Below are 22,243 nucleotides of genomic sequence, written 5' to 3'. Positions count from 1 at the left end.
CATCTCTTCATGGAATATCAGGGAGAAAGTGGCAGTGAGGACATGGTTTTGTGGGGCAAGCTTCAGAAACCCTTACCAATAGGCTAGAAATTCCATTAAATGTTTCAGACACAAAACTAATTTCTTTCAAGTATTAGCTTGCTATTGAACATATCAATGAAGCAAGGCTGGTGTGATTCTCTAGCACATCTCTTTGCTAATTTTAGATTGTACCCCAGTGCCAAAGAATGGACTGATATAAAGGCTGGAAACCCCAAAAAGAATGATTTCTATTGGCATGCCATAGACATACAAACCTTGGTCAGAAACAATGGACAAAATTTCCTTTTTTTTTTGCAGATGCCCTCGTGTTACAACTCAGTGTATCCCACCTTGTTCCCTTCCTAAAAGTCAATGTTCAACTATTAGAGAAAATTAACATCGCCCTTTAAAATCTCTTGGCCAAAATAAAGGCTATTTCAACAGCTATAGGCATGTAAGTACAGTTATTAAAGTAATTAAAATTGCTTGGGATTAACGGAACAAAACACTTAAGCTTTCAGGAGAACTAGACTGGCATTTTTTAAATTTTCCTAAACAAAGGATTTATCGTCTTTTATGAAATGTGAGGTTATTTCTCTAAAGGTGTTTTGGCATATGTTCCCTGTATTTTAATACTCATTCACTTTGCATCGAGAGTGATATGCTCTTTTCTGATGAAACTTGGAAGTTTTCGTTTGAAAAATGATGTGTCTTATAGATAGCATGGACTAAGCAATTTTAGCTATGGCAGAGCAATAAAAAACATTCTTACCATGGATTCATTGAAGGTGCAAGGACAAATATTAACCTTGGTAAGTCTATTATAGCACTTATTTAAAAAAAGAAGAAAGGAAGGAAAGGCATTCATATTTAAATTGTCTCTATATCTTCATAAGAGGAAGCAAATTTATAAACCTGAGCGAATAAAGGTTTAGAAGTAGGATGCTGTTAATGTGTTTACAAATATTTTAAAAACAAAATATGACACTAAATAACTTTTCCAGAACTTGACTTCTTGCTCATTTTTAGTAATAAAAATTCATATATTGTATATATTTAGGTATAGATTTAATTTGTTTAGCTAATTTGCTAATGATTCAGAAATTAACAATTAATAACACTGATTCTAAATAAATAATGAATATGAGACATGTTTTCGTATGTCCAGTAAGAACATAATAAATTGAACTGTATCAAATGTAATACAGAAAACCTTTAGCCGTCTATAGAAATGATGTAAAGGCAAATCCTGTTCATTCCAAGCAAACAAGAAACCTACCGAAACCGATCGGACTGTTCCCAGGACTAATGCAAAAAGGATTCGGCCCATGCACATTATTTAGGAATGAGCTGAATCCTGCCTATGTGGGCAGAAGAGGCAAGTAGGTACACTGAAATATACAGACCCACTCCATACTTCACATCTCCTCCACGAATTTTGAAATTATTATTTACTATTTAGGTATTTTTTCTGGAGGAGGAGGGAAATGTAATGAATGTTTTCGCATTGAGCTAGACCATCCCGTCTGCAAAGTGGAGCTGCAAAGTTTGTGCGGGCAGGGCTGGTGGGATTGGAATTTCTGAAGTGATAAAAAACTATGGGCCGCGGCTTCAGATTTGTTTTCGCCAGTCCTGGACTCCTGGTTGATCCCACTTTTAGAACTGATGTGCAATATTTAGAGCCTGGCACGGAGCCAGCGATATCATTAAATCCTCTCTGCTAGCTCTAGCAGAGAGCGGTTCCAGGCTAGGAGCTGTCTTCACGTCAGCGCAACTTCTTAAATACCCACAAGATGGAAAAAGGGAAAGTAAATGAATTATTCAGGAGTAAGTTTGGTAATCAAAGACCGAGAGGTTTTATTAAAACAAGAACAAAGCTCTTGCCATCAATTAAAGCACTTCTGTCTTTATGTAAATGCTTAACAAAAGAAATGAAGCTGTTTCTAGTCCTTCCTGCAATGCACGGGGGATTTCGTGATGAGTATGCCGAGCAGTCAGCCCCGAGCGTTGCTCTCTGTGGGTGGACACCCCTGCCCAAGGGGAGCCGTCCACTCTCTCCCACTGGATCACAACATCTGACCTCAGTACTAGTCCATCGCTTCAAACTCAAGTCTGGCACCAGAATAACCACCCATCCCCAAAATTTGGTCCTGCTTCTCCCTTAATCAGAAACAAACATAGTTTTAGAAGAAAAGCAGAACTATTTATCATTAAGACACTAATTCTGATATCTTCTCTTGCTCAGTGCTTATTTTCTTAGTGTGAATTAAGACCATTATATTAAATTGGATGCATTTTACATTTTTACGGGGAAAAAATCATAAGATATTGTTTATTTGCATGCATTTTCTATGCATCTGTGCTTGAGAATATAAGAAATAATGGGCTAGTTTATCACTATACGTATGAACTTCACAGACTGCACTGAATTATTGGTTTCTGAAGGAAATAATATTATCAGGTCACCATAATGCTAAGCAGTATTACATTTTAGCAGATAATTTCTGAAAAGTGCTTACTTTTGAAATAAATTAAAAAAAAAACCTGAAAGAAAAAAATCCTGGCAACAATGCTGACTGAAAAAAAATATTTATATTTATATTAAACCCCTCAGCTAGATTCTCAGACACATCACTGCTTAAAATGCAGTCACCTGACAAAAACAGTTCTAATTATTACCCCCTTGGGCTAACATTTTTCAGAGTGACTGGCTAAAATGCACTCCAGCTCATAATTTCTATCTCTGACAGTGGAAGACATAACCTAGTTTCCTCTAATGCAAAAGTCTCTAATCTAGAGGGCAAGACCCTGTTCCGTATAACACTGAAGGGAGAAAATGCAATTTGAGCACAAGGAAATTGCACACATAGTTTGATAGTTCTACCATTCTCATTTTTTTTCCCCAGGATTAAATGTCTTGTTTTATTTTATGCTAAATTATGACCTGGCTAGGACTTGTTTATATTCTTCGTCCTATTCAGGAAATTTTATACTGTAAAAACAAAGGTATATAGAAATGCAGTCTAACTTTCTCATTCACGTTTCAGCCATTAAAAATTCCAAATTTCCATACAGGGGCTGAGGATATTTTTTTCTTAATGGATAGTTTTTGTTTTGGCAAGTGGCACTTGCAAACAATAAGCTTCATTCGCCTCTGAGTTAATCCAGTTGTGTATCAGCACAACGTGATTGATTTCATATTGGTGTAATGCAGTAGTGAATCAGGCTCCAAGGTTTGAAAACAGAGCACTACATTAACATCTACATTTGTATACTGGAACACTGGGGAACAGATTTTCACATGGGCTTCATCCCAACACCATTTCCTTGCAGCACATTTTTCACCACCAAAAATAATAAAAAAAAGTGTCCATAATTTTGTGCTCATGAACACCACAGGGAACAAAAATTAGAAAGTCTCTTGGATAGTGAATTCCTTGAATTATACATGCATCTGCCTGAATTATACATGCAATTGAGTAGTTAGATGCTTAACTACTAATATTTGCAATAGAGGGTACCTGCCAAAATCCGGGCCTCGATGTGCAAATGCAACTGCTAACAGCCTCTCAGCTGACACGAGCAGATTTACCGGGGTGCACAGAGGGGGCTGCCTCACTCCAATTAGCACCACCCAAATGGTACAGCCTTCCCTCCCCCTTGACATCAGGGACGCTGCTGCATCTGCCCCCGGCTGAGCCTGACCAGAAGGATTCCTGGCAGTGCTAAGAGAAATGAATTAACTTTTTTTTTTTTTTTTTTTTTTTCCGGTTCAGTTCATGTAGGCAGTGGCTGAATAGTAAATTGACCTCAATCTGATAAAGCCAAAAATGCTGAAATAGTTTCAAGAAAGTGAGTCAGGAATCCTGGAAGAGATGCTTTTTGTGCTGGGGTTTTATTAACAATTTTTATTTCTCCCATTCTAAGAACCACCCTTTTCTTTGTAGCTTGACAGCTGCTGCTTAACACCTTTTTTTCCAGCTGGCAGGGCAGCTGGGTGAGCATGTTTGTGGTTAGTACTGGTGCATTGCCTTTGTGAGCAGTAGGGGCACCAGTTCCCTCCTGAAAATGCATGACGCCCTCACATCTCATACATCTTCCATCACTTTGAGGAGTACGTAGAAATACTGGTGGCAAAAATACAGACCAAATAAAAGAGAATCAAAGCTTTCTTCCATTTAAACTCCCATCGCTGCAATGTTTATATTTAAAACTCTGTCTGTAGACTTGTGCACCTACTTAAGTAGGACAAGGAAGCACATTACTCAACTTTTTTCTTTCAGTTGGACTGTAGGGTTTTTTTTAAATACCAATAGTTGGCAGAGTTTTCAGTGAATTATAGTACTTTGTGCTGGTGAGTCAGTGCTGGATGAATGGTCTCCTTTGCCTTTTTTTAAGGACAGAGAATGAGTGAACATGAGCAGTGCAAACACTTGTGCCTGAGGCCATAATCACCAGAAAGCTTAAATCTATGAAAATCACTCGGGTTCACACTCTGGGCAGAGAGCAAATTTTTTTTTTGGTACACATTCTTGTCTCCATATGCACATCTGTTTGCAGAATCTCAGTCCACACTTGCAGAGGCGATATGGTATTTTCTAGCATCCACCCTGCGGCCTGAAATTGCAAAAGGAACATTTCTGGAGGATGAGTTCGGTTGGCTGGCTAGGGCTTCGTAGGACATGGTACGTGGTACAGGAACTACTGCATGAGGCCATAAAATGTAAGACACGTGTTGGGTGGATTCTTGTTTAAATAAACTTACCCTTTGCAATCAGAAGAGATAGCAGAGATGTTGAGTACCGAAGAGTAAGTCTGGGTTTAGCTGAGCTGTGCAATCCCAGTAAAATGCCATCTCCCCAGATATTACACATTATTAGAAGGTTTCCTTGTATTTGTGTAGTTAGTGAGGCAAGCAGGGAGATATAAAGCAAACTATTTATTTGCTACTGTCAAGTATCACACTATTAGCAATTAATCTCTAAATTACCTTGTTTTCTACCTTTTTTTTCTGCCTGTGAGGACTTGAGCTCATAAACCATCAGCAGACTCCTAAGGGATTTCCAAGAAAACTTCTGTTCTGAAGCAAGCCTGTCAATATTAAATGTATCTTATACTACTGCAGTCAGGCATATCAGCAATCCTTACTCCTGGCCGTGGTGGACCACCTGCAGAGGTCAAAGAGTTGTTGATGTCACCCTGAAACATCAATCCTCAGGCATCCTGCTCAGACCTCTGCTTGTCAGCTTGCCCATGGGCAGAAGAAGCCCAGTTCCTCTCAGATGCTGTAGGAGACACGATTAATAACTTTTAGTCAGTTTGGGTGAGTGAGATTATAGTCAATGAGAAAGGCTTAACACCCATTCACTGAGACAGCTGTCCTCCAGTAACTGGGTTTCATAAAGGTCCATCCTTTGATATAGATTAACTGATGGCTTGCCCTTCAACATGGCACAGCGTGTATACTGAAAGATCTTTTATACTATTGGTATTTAAATTCAGACTGACAAACGAGCCATAACCACTACCTGAGGGAATAATCCTACAACAGCTCTTACGCAGCCAATGAACTGGCAAGGGAAGAGCTTCCTATGGGCAAGTCACACAAATAACCTCTGCTGAAACCCAAGCTCTAAGCAGCAAAGGGCTGACACACACCCAAAGTCCTGGGTAGAGCTATCCAGGCCCAGCTGTGCTCATCACATTGACCACCAGCATTAGCACGGCTGAAGAAGAGCTGGAGGAAACCCCAGAGTCAAGGGGAAGGGATGGGGTGGACAGGGAGTGGATATTGAGATGGAAAACATTCCCAAGGGAGTCACTGCTGTTAAAAGGCTGGAAACCATGGCCCCCAGTCCCTGACTGATGAGGCTTTTACTTTCCACCTTTCATAAGTTAATAATGATATTAGCTCTGTGAGAAGGCCAACAATTTCTCAACCTGAGCAGGCTTATTCTCCTTTCAATCACTCTTCCATTATCTTCCATCAGCTTTTGTGTTGGGCAACATCATTGTCACTACCAACTGATTCATATTTTGAATATAAAATTAAGGGTCTATCTTTCTTGTACTGAAAAGATGATTGCTTTCCCAATTAAAACTGGTTCTAGGAAATTTTAGTGAGTGCATCATCTCTTTGTACGACACTAGGAACATTGAAACCTAATGCCAAAATGAAGGAAAAAGCAGTTCTACCTAATCTCAAAGCTAGAATTAGGATATTCTAGCATAGAGAACAGAAGATACTAATCATTAATACTGGGAGAAACAATAAACTAATTGTTACTTCACTAGGACGAGTGCATGCAGCCTGTATCCCAAGCCTCTTGTACAGACAGCAAGAGTAGGATGTAGCCCTAATCCTTTTGCAAGAATTGCCAGGAAAGTCCATAAGGCTGGAAAAGGATTTGATTCTCTGTGCATCAGTAATTCTATAATGCAAAACACAGTATAGGACACATCGAGAAACGCACGTAAAGAGCCAGAGATCTGTGATCAGCAAATGATGCTTGCGGGAATTTCTGGTGTTGCTTGGAAAGGATAGTGAATGCCATTTGAATCATAGAATCATAGAATCATAGAATGGTTTGGGTTGGAAGGAACCTTAAAGATCATCTAGTTCCAACCCCCTGCCATGGGCAGGGACACCCTCCACTAGACCACATTGCCCAAAGCCCCATCCAACCTGGCCTTAAAACACTTCCAGGGATGGGGCCTCCACAACCTCTCTGGGCAACCTGTGCCAGGGCCTCACCACTCTAAGAGTAAAGAATTTCTTTCTAACATCTAATCGAAATTGACCCTCCTTCAGCTTAAACCCATTACCCCTTGTCCTGTCACTGCACTCCCTGATAAACAGTCCCTCTCCATCTTTCCTGTAGGCCCCTTCAGGTACTGGAAAGCCGCAATTAGATCTCTCCGGAGCCTTCTCTTCTCCAGGCTTAACAACCCCAACTCTCTCAGCCTGTCCTCATAGCAGAGGTGCTCCAGCCCTCGCATCATCTCCGTGGCCTCCTCTGGACTCTCTCCAACAGCTCGATGTCTCTCCTGTACTGGGGACCCCAGAGCTGGATGCAGTACTGCAGGTGGGGTCTCACAAGAGTGGAGTCGAGGGGCAGGATCACCTCCCTCGACCTGCTGGTCACACCTCTTTTGATGTAGCCCAGGACACGGTTGGCTTTCTGGGCTGCCAGCGCACACTGCTGGCTCATGTTGAGCTTCTCATCAATCAATACCCCCAAGTCCTTCTCCACAGGGCTGCTCTCAATCCATTCCTTGCCCAGCCTATAGTCGTGCTTGGGACTGTGCCAACCCATGTGCAGGACCTTGCACTTGGCCTTGTTGAACTTCATGTGGTTTGCACGGGCCCACCTCTCCAGCCTGTCAAGGTCCCTCTGGATGGCATCCCTTCCCTCCAGCGTGTCGACCACACCACACAGTTCGGTGTTGTCGGCAAACTTGCTGAGGGTGCACTTGATCCCGCTGTCCATGTCACTGACAAAGATGTTAAACAGTGCCGGTCCCAGTACCGACCCCTGAGGAATGCCACTCGTCACTGGTCTCCACTTGGACGTTGAGCCATTGACCACAACTCTTTGAGTGCGACCATCCAGCCAATTCCTTATCCACCGAGTGGTCCATCCATTGAATCCATGTTTCTCCAATTTGGACACAAGGATGTCATGTGGGACAGTGTCAAATGCCTTGCACAAGTCCAGGTAGATGATGTCGGTTGCCCTTCCCTTATCCACCAACGCTGTAAACCCATCATAGAAGGCCGCCAAGTTTGTCAGGCATGATTTGCCCTTAGTGAAGCCATGTTGGCTGTCACCAATCACCTCCTTATCTTCCATGTGCCTGAGCATAGTCTCCGGGAGGGTCTGCTCCATGATCTGGCTGGGCACAGAGGTGAGACTGACTGGCCTGTAGTTCCCTGGGTCTTCCTTTTTACCCTTCTTAAAAATGGGGGTTATGTTTCCCCTTTTCCAGTTGGTGGGAACTTCGCTGGACTGCCACGACTTCTCAAATATGTTGGAGAGTGGCCTGGCCACTTCATCTGCCAGTTCCCTCAAGACCCGCAGATGCATCTCATCAGGTCCCAGGGACTTGTGCACCTTCAGGTTCCTTAGATATTCTCGAACCTGATCTTCTCCTACAGTGGGCAGTTCTGCATTCTCCCAGTCCCTGCCTTCTGTGACCTGGGCAGTGTGGCTCAAGCATTTGCCAGTGAAGACTGAGGCAAAGAAATCATTGAGTATCTCAGCCTTCTCCATATCCTGGGTAACCAGGTCACCCGTTTCATTCTGGAGGGGACCCACATTTTCCCTCATCCTCTTTTTATCACTGACATACCTATAGAAGCTTTTCTTGTTGTCCTTGATATCCCTGGCCAGACTAATTTCTACCAGGGCTTTGGCTTTCCTGCTCAGACAGTTTCTCGGTATTCTTCCCAGGCTACCTGTCCTCACTTCCACCCTCTGTAGGCTTCTTTTTTTTGTTTGACTTTGCCCAGGAGCTCCTTGTTCATCCATGGGGGCCTCTTGGTGTTTTTGCTTGACTTCCTCTTTGTTGGGATGCATTGCTCTTGAGCTTGGAGGAACTGATCCTTGAATCTTGAGATGAACCTCGCTCCTTTGCAAAGAGTCCCTACCGACATGAGCCTGTGTGGTTCTCACCCTCCAACTCTCCATAGTCTGGCACTATCATGCATTTCTGTGGTGCCACAGACTCTCGTCACTTCCTAATCCCACATGGGAGATGTTGTTGGTCTTCCTGAAGACTTTCTGTTTAAAGCCTGGCACTCCTCTGACATGAGGTTGTCTCCCTCCTGAAGGAGGACAGTTGAACAGTTCAGACCTAAGCTCCATGTAAATAATTTGCTAGAAAAGAAAGATCTTGACAAATATCCAGTACTTTTATAAGAAAGAAGTACTTTCCTCAGGGACAATGAAAAATCCCAGTTCTTTTTCCTTTTCATTTTTTAGAAGATCCGTGTAGAGCAGAAGGAAAGAAATCTTTATAATCATTGGGGCTACAAGTGGTTTGATAGAGCGCTGAGGGTGAGGAAGTGTTTTTGAGCCAAGTCTTAATGATATGCTCTTAAATGATTGCAGAGGGGAGAAGTAGGGAAAGGAGAATCAGCTGAAGTCAGGGCGAGAGCTGCAGTTCACCAAAGCTAGGATTTAATCCGAAGTTTGCTGCTGACAACAATGTTCGTGAACATCTAAAACACATTGTAGTATTTTGTCATAGTTTAGTTGGGAACTGGATATGTCTGTGCCTTGGGAGTAATTCACTACATCACCTAAACAACTTCATGATCTAAGCTTTTCATGTGTACTGGCAAGAAGCAGACCCAGACATTCGCAAAGGAAAAACAATCTAAATACATTTGAACACCTACTGGAGGATACAAAATCCCTGTTTTTTCCTGGGGAATTCTTCATTTCAGCTGCACTGGTTTTGAACCGTAACCCCGGCTTAGTAATTTTCAGCCTGGTACATAATGAAGTTCACCGTTACAAATTTTCATATTCAAGAGTAGAAAACTGTAAGGAACTGAAAAATGAAAGCAGTAACAGTTTATAGGCACAGTACTGTAAAATTATCATATTTCTGCAGTAGAGTTACTGATTTGATTGCCCTTCTTTTAACCACTTATCTGCTTTCTTTAAATATAAATTACATGCATGTAGAAAAAAACCTCACATGCGTTTCATTTAGGTATTCGCTGTCCACATTCTCACGAAGGAACTGGAAAGATCCAGGAGGACACATGCACAAACGTGCATTAAGCCCACCTCCTTCCAAAAGCAAGCAGGAACAAAACAAAGAGAAGGTCCATGCCTAGTTCAGGAGAGTATGCTATAAACTTTTACTCACCTACGTAATCCTTATTTAGGAGTGCAGTGTAAATGGCTTTATAACACGACATTTAGCTGGATATTTATGCTTTATGCTCACTTCCATACAGACCCTGCGAAACACTTCGAAGTGGTTTTGCAGAGCAATCTCACGGACTGCAATCTTGCGGACTGCAATTTTTTTTTGAGCAGTCCAAACATCCCCATTAAACAAACCCAAACAGGATTCAGAAAGTGCAGGATTCCAATACTTTCCCCCCAAGATCAGAGGACCGCTGTGCATTCTCACTCAATTTAAACAAAGTAAACGGCAGTTAGCATACCCTCCCCTAATGGGCACCCCCACTGGGGACATTGTTCGAGCACCACCACGGACACGGCCCCAGTGCAGCTGGATATGTAAACAAGGACATAATCCGCCTGAAAGAGCGCTCACAGTTTGGCAGAGCTCGCCGTGTTGTTAACATATTGTGCCAAAGCAATAACAAAGCCATCATTTTAAAGTTTATTTGCAGACTCTTATTAATCAAGAATTTTTTCCAGAAATTACTTCTAAACGAAGGACCTTCCAGAAAGTCACCATTTGGGGAGGAAGGTTTCCAGATGACTTTTTTTACTTATCTGTAGCCTGTTCCTCAGAATAAATCACAATTTAGTCCAAGTTCAATTGAGATAGAAAACACATTGCTGTTGTACAATGTAAGGGAGCCTTTTGGGTTTTTATTTTGAACTCTCTCCATTTCTTGCAAGGCCAATCAGGCTTTGGGTCGCAGTTCTTCACTAGGCTGGAGATAGTCAACATGGCTTGCTAGCAATGAATGCAAAACATTAACAGTTATAAAGTCAATATAATCATCCTGAGCATGCACAAGCCAGTATTTCCAAGTTAGGTATTCTGAGCAAAGAAAATAATCTTGGCAATTTTTTGTAGTTCAGTTTCATTAGCTGATATTCCAGATTTTTAAAGTTTTCCTAGCATTTTAGGGACAGTCATAAAAATGGTGGAATAATGTGACAGGAAAAGATGTCATTTTGAAAATAAGCTCTCTGTGAGCCTTCAGTCTGACAGAATCGATGGTTTGGGGTAAAACTGTACCCAGAGGTACACACTGACAAGATTTATTATGGAGATGACTAACCAATAATAAATTCTAAACCTGTTTTAAAACCTGATCTTAGAAATTAAGGAGAAAGCTGTTCTGGATGTATTTTATAAGGGAAAATAATGGCTGGTTAACGTTATATTTATCTTCATTATAAATTAATATTCACAACACTTAATCTGAAAAGGCCACTGTTTTTTATACTCAGGTGTTTTCGGAAGATTTTTTTTTTCAAGTTGCACCATGTGTTCAGCGTATTTTGATGGCTCCAAAAGGAATTGACTTACCTACACAACATATATTTAAGTATGTGTATTATCTATGTGCAACTCCACTTAAAAAATACTGATAGCCCTGTTTCATGGATAAACCCTTGGCCATTTTCAGCGTTGCTTCACTGCACAGTGGCACAGCGGCACAGCCATTTCACCAGGATCTCTGGTGAACAAAATATTACTGTGCATGCACAGAATAGCTGTATAGGCACAGTAAAAACCTTGCTGCATGTGGACCGTTGGTTTGTCCTGTCCCACGCTGAGCTTACTGCACATGCTGGGTTTAGGTGAGCATGTTCTGCAGGTCCCATGCCTCCACTTTGCTGCACACGTGCAGGCCAGCTGCAACAGTTCAATTTATCACTTTGATACCTGTTGAGCTTAACAGGTCTGTGTTTAAGCTGTTTTTCAATAAAAGTGTAACTGAAACCCCATATCTGCCTTCTCAGCCTAATCAGAGCTATGAATTGATTTTAAAACCCTGTATTTTGGTCAAGCTGGCCTCTGATTTCCTTGCTGGAGCAATCGAGGTCCTGTTAACGCTGCTGCATATTTAGCATACCACTCCTTTCTGTATAGCCCTGTGCCATGGAAAAGATCCTGCACAAGGTGCCATTTGCCTTAAAAGCCTCTTAGACCTCAAACGCTGCAGCTGTTGATGGCTCTGATTTTTTTCAGAGGAAAGTTCAAAAGTCGCTACAGCCCTTGCTTTCAGACCTGTCTAAGAAGGGCTCTCAACCTTACTTCCCGTGGTCAGGCGAGGTAAAACCAGAGCAATGCCTCTAATTACTCAGATGTGGTACCTCCGTGTGCCGATGCTTATACCGTATTTGGGACTGATGAGCCGCAAGCTAAGTATATAGGTGGGATTGATTTTTGTAACCGTCAGACCTGTGATTTAACTGGCTGCCAGCTAACCTTCCTTCTGCTTCAAACCTGAAAACATGGGTACGAGAATTCTCTTTTGTCTGGGATGCTTTCTTCATTTTTGAAATCTATGGATTAAAAATATTGTTATCAATAACCCCCAAACATAGATGTCCTTATGTCATAGCCATTTTCATTCTGTGATGACTGTGAGAGATTTATTATAGAATATGTGCTATGACAGATGTCCTTTATGTGATATCCAGCTCAAGGAGATGGCACCGGCTTCATACCAATTACAAACACCTCTGTCATTTCAGAAGTTACTAGTTTTGAGCCCCCAGTTCAATAATAATAAGTTATCATGATATTTATTATACTGAAAATTTCTAATATTATAATTTTAAACCAAAGAATTTATTATTTTTAGTAACACTGACAGTTTTTGCCCTTTTCCTTATCTGGTTATGATTCCACCACACAAAGTCACCTTCATAACTTCACTTAAATATGAACTAATAAAGCTGAGTGAATCTGCTAATAGCCTGAAACAATGGGCTTTAAAGGTGCGAAATACCCTGTGTATGCAAACAAACTCCTAATGCAATACAATCATTGCTGTTTATTTATCTTAAAGCTGAAAAATACTTCTGTTTTAGTCAAAGAACAGAAAAAAAGGGCTCAGCTGACAGTGACATCTCATGTGACAACTTGAGAGAAGTTGAGCCATGAGTGAAGCATAGCACTGAAGACATTTGCTTTCCTTCTGCGTACTGCAGCTACCCACGGGCACAGGCCAGGATCTCTACATCATTGCATCAGCCAAACTCACCCTCCTCTACTTTGGCGCTGGCAATCATGATGTTACAAAGTTAAATAGGGAAGGAAAGAAAAAAAAACAAAAAGAAAAGAGGGGGAAAAAAAAAAGGATGCTTAAGAGGTCTATGGTTTAATGCCTTCCAACTGGAAAAGGCAGAACTTAGTAAAAAAGCAGGAAGGTTTAAGTTCAAAATGTGCCTCCCCCCCGCCGAAAATAATTGGTAACCCCTGAATCTATACTTGTCATTATTTAGTGCAGAAGCCAAATGAAAATAGACCCCCAATTTCTACTGCTATGCTTCTTCATCACTGTCAGTTCTCAATGAATCAGATGAGGATTGCAGCTTGCCTGTTTTGGATCTCAAGAAGCAGAATACTTGCAGATGCTACATATAAGACTGTATATTAAATGAATATGTGCATGTGCTTTTTTTCAAAAAATCACATGTCAGGAACAAGGATTTAAAACTTGACTTTCTGTTTTCTGTAAAAACAGCGGATAAGTCACATATAAGCATTAGAAATATACCAAATTTCTGAAATAACACGTCTTTTATTGAAATTTGCTTTATGTTGGTAACACAGAAGTGAAACAGTTAAATAATTTTGCCTTCTGTTGAAACAATATATAACCTCTTCATTATTATGCATAGCTTTCATGCATACTATTTGAAGATATAGTGATTTATCCAGCTGGTTTCTTATATAATCTTGAGGTATAAATTTATATAGTGGGAGTTTTAGTGTATTTATGATGCATAGTAAATTGTATTTAAAAAGTAACTTGTGCAATATATTATACAGTCTTGCTTTAGACTATTCACTCAACACATACACAGAAGCTTAAGAACTGATCCAGATTTTCTGTTCTGAACTTCAAAAATGAGTGGAAACATAAGACATTGCAAAAATCCCTAATTTCCTCTACTGAGGACTTATGTTGTGAAACATTTTAGTTCTATATGAAAAAAAGACTTTTTTGGGCCACACTGCCTGAAATTACTGCTAAAGTCTGAAAATGTCTGCACAATGATTATGTGAAAGAGAATAGTGCAGGAGAAGAACTTGGTTTCTATGTGTGAAAACCAAAGGACTGCTAATCGAGGTGCATGATTATTGCCTGACTTGACCACTTCAACAACTCAACTCTTAATCTCAAATTCCCTGAAAAAGCCTTCCATGTGGTTTGGTACCTTCTGGTGTAATGACGTAATGTAATTTCTAGATGATCTACATCTCCATAAGTGCTACTTTAGAAAATTGTATGGTTTTACAGCAGATGAATGAATTTAAAATCATTTCTTGATTGCACCTCGCACATATCATTCCTTTGTATGGTCCAAATCTGAAAAAGCCTATAGAGTACCATTTTACACATGTGACATCCCCAAAATCACTAAAGACTTCCAAGTGTATAGAGAACTACATTTGGGCCATATGCAAAGCTCACAGATATTTAGCTCCACACATGCTTAAAGATTTGGTTTAAGCTGAAGCCCCCAGTGGGAGTTTTAACTGAGGCATTCTCTTGTCTGACTTGTGAACAGAGCAAAAAAAAAAAGTAACATGGATCACCCAAGTGATAAACTATCTGCCTGCAGTTTTGAGAGTGAACAATCAAATCCCATCCTGTGAGATAATTTTGCTATGGTAATGATTTTGTTATGTATTAATAACAGATCACTCATTTAAGGCAGATGTATTGAAACCTGTTGTCCATAGGTTCATGGTTATACACATGGAATTTACCTAAAGCACAAAGATTGAAGGTAAGGATTTGCCATATTGCCTAGAAGCAGCTGAGCCTATAAGACGCTCTTGCAACAGTGCAGCTCTTTGAAACTAGCAAGGCTTCATAGTATAATCTAGAACAGAACATGGTGCACAAAATAAAACAAAATTCAGTCTTAACTTACATTTTCCAGCCAATGGCTTATCCAACAAATTTCAGTAATGGATGTGAGAAAAAGAGAGAAACGAGCCAGGCTTTCACATTTAAATTCAAGATATAAAGATACTGAGTGAGTGGAACTGCTGTTATTAAACTGCTGGAGTGTGTACTTGCTGATGAAGAAAACTTGCTGGTATGTTGAGAAATCCTTACTTCTCTTTGACTAAGGTTTCTATCACCCTTCACTGAAGCCCTGGTGAGAGGTCTGTGACTCTCATCTCTGAGCAGAGACGTCAGTGAGGATGTGGAGTGGTACTTTTTGCTATACGCCGAAGACAAGGCGAAAGAGCAGAAGTGGCAGATCCTAAAAGGTGGATTCAATGCCCTGAAAATCTCATTTACAGGAGTCCCTACGCAGCTCAAAAGCAACCACAGTGAAGGTGATGGTTGGAGCAGTGCTTGGAAAAAGTTGTGACAAATCATCTATGATGCTGTGAACTCACTTGTGCAAACTATGTTGGTTTTGTTTTGTAAACTGTTAAAGCAGGCAGCAGTTAGCACAGTCAGACTGGGACTTTGGTTTGCCTTAATTCTGGGTGGGATGAGCATTTGAAAAGACCTGGGCGCATGGGTCAAAGTCTTTCTTTGAGCCTTTACAACGGAAGGAGTGAGTCAACTGTGCATGACTGCAAGTTATCTCCATACTGTGAATTCACACCCATAAAGGTTGAGACTGCACAAAGGCAGGTCTTTTTGGTGTTTCAAAAGCAGTGCAGAATGGGTTACCTACTGAGGTTGAGGCAGCTGCCTCCAATATGGAAATTTAAAGATTTTACCGGAAGTTTTTGCAGTTTGTGCAGCACAAAGGTAACAGCAGATTTCAACGTGATCAAGGAATCACGACTTTAAGACTGATTTAAGCCTGATTTAAACCTTGAACCCTTACAGTAGGAACACAATAAATAGTATTTTTTCTTCTTTGATGTGATGCCATTGTGTGCAGCATTGCAGTACGAGTGATTAGCAAGAGTTGGGAATAATGAAGTAGATTGTTTTTACATGGTGTTTTAGCTAGAGCTTCCAGTCTGTACCTTTTTTGTGCTATCTCAAACCATCACAAGCTAGGACTCTTTCTGATTAATTTCATAAAAAATCACACTTAGTTCAAAGATCACCCTGCTTTGTCTGAAAAAACTGCATAGAACCAAATCCCTCATTTGGTATACAAAGGGTTTTGGAATCGCACATACGCTTCATTCTTTCTCTGTATAGATTATACAGCTGTTTTATTTTAAGACTTGCTTGGGAATAATTGGATATATAGGGTCATTGTCTGTTCCAGTTTGGGCAGGCATGGTCCTAATTTGGATAAATATATCTTGATCAAAAGGACCAACAAATGGAAAATGCCCCTAGCCTGGTAAAACGATAGTGATTCTTAGGGTTCAGGAAGCTCATGGTCACAAATTACCCCAATATCTCTTTTTAACTACTCAAAAATTTTTTGGAATCAGGGATAAACATTTTATCCTCTCAATTAGTAACCATGTAAAGTACTGTAACAGAAGGGCTGAATGTTACAAGATAAGTAAACTATGCTGTCAAATCCCCACAAGAATGAATTTACTGGGAGTCTTTTATTCTTCCTGCATAAATCTTGTTGACCAATTCTCTTGAAATACAAATAAATAAACAAATGCGCAGGGAGAACTTCCACCATACCGGTCTCCTGCTGGGTTATGGCTCAACTCTATCAGCAATTGTAATTGGCCACAAAAACAGTTTCATTAAACAGGAATATATTTGTCAGTGTTTCAAATAAATAAATGCATACTTTTATGCAATGGATACTTGCTGGGAAATTTCTAGAGCTTTCATGTCCAGTGGGTCAATTTTGGGGTTTTGGGGGTTTTGGTTTTTTTCCAGGGCTCATACAGGAAAGAGATGTTTTAATCTTTTCCCGTTTTAAAAGAGCTAAATTGTTACTGAAATTGTAAGCTGCCAACCTTATCTCAAATGCCTGTTCAAATTATATTTGGATGAGAGGTCGTAGCTTAAAATAAATCATAAATGAATGTGCATAAATGTTCACAAGTTTTAGGAAAGTTGTGCCTGGTGTCTCTATGGCCCACCTTATTTCTCATTTACCCACACAAAAGTCGATACTTTCACTAAGCATATTATTTTTTCATAGGCTGGAAAGAAGAGGAGGACAGAAAGGCATGAAGGATTAGTCCGTTTCTAATTTTTCATGAGATGCTTTCTGTTATGGTTACAGGGTCAGTTTAAATACCTAGGACAGGGAAGTAGAAAGAGAAAATGAAGATAAACAGTAGAGATTAAAAAAGCTTAAAAAAAAAAAAAGGTATGAACTTGTTCCTCAGACAGAAGACTACCTGTGAGAGGATGATATAACTGCTTGGGATGAAGGCTGGTTGTTCATCTAATTGAGTCCCTTTACAAAAATTCATGAAGATTAATATTACAACTGCTGCTTTGCTCCTGCTACTGGAATTGGAAGGGCCAAATTTGGATGGTTAGAAACCTGTTTCCAGCAGTCAGATACTCATGACCTGCTTTGCTCCTTTTGTTGTTCCTCTATGTCATGTGCTGTGCAGTTTTTCTTCCTCTGATAGCTACGCTTCAGATGCCTCTTCACATAGAAAACACTTTACTATCAACTTTTGTCAGCATTTTCCTTGCTAAGTGAATCAAGTAAATCTCTTTTACATCATCTTAGTCTTTCACGTGTTTGTAATAGTCCTCCCCTGCACTTCTACTTAAAATTGATCTTTCTTGAAGTGACTAAAACCATAATGACATTGTAGAAAAGCTTCAACAGTGCATTGTATACACTGATTATGGTGTGCTCATTAATATTTCCCTCAACACTCTAAAATTTGCTTTGGTAATCATGGGGAGTGTTTGATTTTTCTTCATGGCTGTTTCCCATCCAGACCCATTCTGTGATCAACTAACGCAGCCCTGCTGACGAAGAAGTAACCTTAACGTATTTGTCCCTCGGCACATGACACTGCATTTCTACTGTTGCATTTCTCACCACTGATTTTATCCCAGTCCTCATAGCAGAGCTGTAAGAAGGACAGTGAAAGTTCATTTAGGAAGAGAGGAACAGAAAATGGGGATCAAGAGACCTGAGCCCTACTGTCTGATGCTCTCTTCAGTCACATCCTCCACAACAACACGAGGCCATGGCTTTTGAAGTTGAAGACAGATGGGGAAGGGCTTCTTGTTCTTGTTCTTGTTCTTGTTCTTGTTCTTGTTCTTGTTCTTGTTCTTGTTCTTGTTCTTGTTCTTGTTCTTGTTCTTGTTCTTGTTCTTGTTCTTGTTCTTGTTCTTGTTCTTGTTCTTGTTCTTGTTCTTTTTCTGTTCTCGTTCTCATTCTCTTTCTGTTCTCGTTCTCGTTCTCTCTTTCTTTTTTCTTTTTTCTTTTTCTTTTTCTTTTCCTTTTTCTTTTTCTTTTTCTTTTTCTTTTTCTTTTTCTTTTTCTTTTTCTTTTTCTTTTTCTTTTTCTTTTTCTTTTTCTTTTTCTTTTTCTTTTTCTTTTTCTTTTTCTTTTTCTTTTTCTTTTTCTTTTTCTTTTTCTTTTTCTTTTTCTTTTTCTTTTTTCTTCTTCTTTTCCTTTTCCTTTTTCCTTTTTCTTTTCTTTTTCTTTTTCTTTCTTCTTCTTCTTCTTCTTTTCCTTTTCCTTTTTCCTTTTTCTTTTCTTTTTCTTTTTCTTTTTCTTTTTTCTCTTTCTCTTTCTCTTTCTCTTTTTTCCCTTCCTTTCTTTCTTTCTTTCTTTCTTTCTTTCTTTCTTTCTTTCTTTCTTTCTTTCTTTCTTTCTTTCCATTTTCTCTGTAACCTATCGAGTCAGATACCTTCAGCATTTCTTCCATTCATGTGGTCATTTCATTGCTTTTTCAGCTGGCATCATCCATTTTTCCTCTTCCCTCTAGCTTTAGACTATTGCAAGGTCAACAAATTCCTGCAAGCGTTCTAGTCAAGCTGGTGTGGGTCTGGCAGTTAACTGCCTGTAAGCTCTCACCAAAGGTGAGAGCCCTCCCACGTGCTTTCAGACCATGCAGACCTGGCAAACAGATTCTGCAAATCCCAATTAAGAAACAGCAAAAATCACACACTTACAAAGAATTAGAGCTTCATCCTCTCCAAAGTTTCATACACAATGCATTGGTTTTGGTTACTCTAGATCATCAAAGCACTACTAAGTGATAAAAGTGCCTTCTAGAAACATAGATTCCTCTGAACTGAAATTTTAATACTTGTAACCACCTCATTAAAATAATTCACTGTCTTTCCTCAACACAAACATATACAAGTTGTGGTAAAATGTTTAAAGAGAGGACCAGACCCTATAAATAAGTCAAAAGGAAAGAGGAAATAAGAAGTAACTGATTAGTATACAATGAACATCCAGAGAAAAAAAGAATTAATAATCCAAAAAAGCTATTTGTTCATAAGATACTGGTATTTAAATTAAAAGACAAACCAAACCAAACTCTAAAATAATAAACTGGTTTTCCCTCTCCCTGTCCTTAGGCTACAGTCATGGGCTATGATTTAAAGACAACCAACAAAGTTGGAAGCTTTTATGGCTATACCCAAGTGCTGGCTATTTGCAGGTACAATACTTAGCATGTGAGCGCTCTCATGCTGTAATGCTCCTATGCAAATAATAGAGGATGAAAATGAATACAATTTTCTGTGTTATTGGTGTGTGCTGTGTGCACACTAGATGTGTAACAACAGAACAGAAACAACAGAAAAGCAAGCAGATAAGGATAAGGAAACTCCATCATTTGTACTTTTCAGGTTAGATGTTTCCGTGCTGAAGCTATGTGGGCGCAAACAAACTTGGCAGTTTAAGTAACAATTTCTCTGACTTTTTAGCTCAAAACAATAGTCTATAGCCTTAACCTTTAATATCTGCTATATAAATAAGTTGGGAGTTCTTTCCTTCCAAAACAGGTATTAATTTAAATTTCTCCCACAAGCCCATCATTCATGTTTCCCAATCAAAGTGTGTTAGGGTTGCTATCTTGCTGCTGCTTAAGCATTTATCAGTATTATAAGTGGTTCCCTGTAGAATGGTTCTTTTGCTACTTCTGTATTTTGAAAAATGAAATAACTCTTTATATTTTTCTGTGAAAACTGGAGAACATATTACTTGCTCTCATTAATACCACCCAAGATGTTAGAGGTTATGCTGCACTAGGCTTGTAATGCTCAACAGTAAAAGATTAGACTTTTTATAATAAATATTGAGTAGATATATAAAATCATCATTCACTTTTCTTAGGAGTTATAATATTGACTTCACAAAAATCAAGTTAAATAGAGCCATGAATACACACCCTGGAATAGATTTTCAATTCTTGAACAGCATCATCATATAGAGAAATATTTTATGACACCTAGGATACTTCCTAGTAAATAGAAGAATGAAGAAGACAGAGGAAAAAAAGGAAGAGTTAAATAAATTGTGGGCTTTTAATTTTAGCTAGGTAATCCACAGTCCTGTGGTTAGGTTCATCCTTTCCTTCAACCCTTTTTTATCTGAAGCCATATATCTGAATTAAAACAAAATGATGAACTCATTTCTACTAAAAGAACAATCAGCACCCAACTAAAACTTCTTCCTTTCTTCTCTGTTAACTCCTTCCCCTCCTCTGTCCTCACCTGCTGTTACTATGAAGGTTGTTGTAAGGTTTCCACATGAGGTCATACCTGGGAAGCAAGCATTTTATATAAAAACTTGTGAGAAATTGAAATAAAATCCGCAACCTAGCTGATTCATGCTGCTATAGCTGAAGCAGTGTTAGCCAAGGTAGGAAATGTTATGGACCCTGTCCTGTGAGATATATATCTTTATTTCTGCTATTTCTATGCCCCTTTCAGACTACATTGTTTCTTGTGTTTCCATATATATTTGGTTCTACTTGGGCACAGAAGAGTCGAGGGAACCGAAACATATGCTAAAGTTCCAAAATCTATTCCTTGCTACTGCATTTCACAGTTTCTCAAGTGCCATTTTGTTGAATTCTTAATTATGGTAAATGAGGCCATTTTTAATACACTAGCTCCTTTTTGTCTGAACCTCCTATATTTGAATGTCATTGCTTGGTTTAACTGCAACATCCAAGCATACCTTTCAGGCATTAGCATTATTTTCATGTGGGAGGTGACATTGAGCCACGGGCCTCCCCTTGCTTTCACATGCATTATAGATGAAGAATGTGTCAAAACTTCTCAGTCTGCATTGTCTCTGATCTATATTTGAGAGATATCACAACCTGCAGGAGCATACAGAGCAACTCCTCCAAGGACTTTCCCATCCTCCTTGATAGAGTACCACATCTTCAGAAAAAAAAACCCCAACAAAAAAAAAACAAAAAGAAGAAAAATCCCCACTTCTTCCTGGCAAACAAATGCTGCTGTAGTGGCTAATGGGTGGCAATGTAACACTCGTGGAGTGTTTCTACTTCCCATCTTCCTTGGTATTCACTGTCAAATAGTAATACTCCATCTGGGAACCCACACATCTTGCGAATTATCAGCTGATTGGTACTTCTTTCTATATCGGAAAACATTAACTCAAAGAATTTTCAGCCTCTGCATCATATCAGCAACACCTTGCTCAATGGATTTAAAAGAAATCTTCAAAAGGGTTTTCTATTTAAATTATTTATTCATTTAATTCTCATTAAAAGGTAACCCAGAAATATTCCAGTTGCATTTAACGTCCTTTCTACTTATGATAAATTCCATCTGTATAAACACACCTGTATGAAAGAAACAGCATACAGAGGACTACAGATGTTAAATAAAGTGTAAAAGGAAATGTTTCAGGTGGGTTTTATCTTGATGAACTTTACAGCGGTATCACTCTCAAGATAGATGCTCTATGCCAGCTGAATGCTTCATGGCTGAAACTTGTTTCTGTAAGAGAGGCCTTTTTCTAGTCAGTTTTTGTTATATATACATACCCCCACATTATTTATTTGACCTTTCAGTAAATTGTTGACACCATGCAGTCTCAGGATTTTTTTCATGGAGACAAGGCTCTTCCTTTTCCTGAAGAAGGATCATGTATCTGATCCAGCTTTGTATTTCAGAGGAGGGTGGGAGAAGAGGTAAGTCCCAAACTCCCAGTCTTCGTGGCAAATAAGAACCAGAAATGTTGTAAAATATCTGATCGGCATAGAATAATATTTGGTAAAGATTCTTGTTCTCCATCACCTAACTCAATCCTGATTAGACCAAGGTGCATGGCTCTCAGGCCAGGCATGCAAATATATGAGATGTAGATGCTGTAGTGGGGGACGTGGCTGTGAAGACCAATGGATGAATCTCTCATTCCAGGTATGAGAGTCGGCAGGGGCT

Source organism: Grus americana, chromosome Z, assembly GCF_028858705.1.
Source record: "Grus americana isolate bGruAme1 chromosome Z, bGruAme1.mat, whole genome shotgun sequence".
In the NCBI taxonomy this organism is placed as follows: Eukaryota; Metazoa; Chordata; class Aves; order Gruiformes; family Gruidae; genus Grus; species Grus americana.
This window is presented reverse-complemented; position numbering follows the sequence as displayed.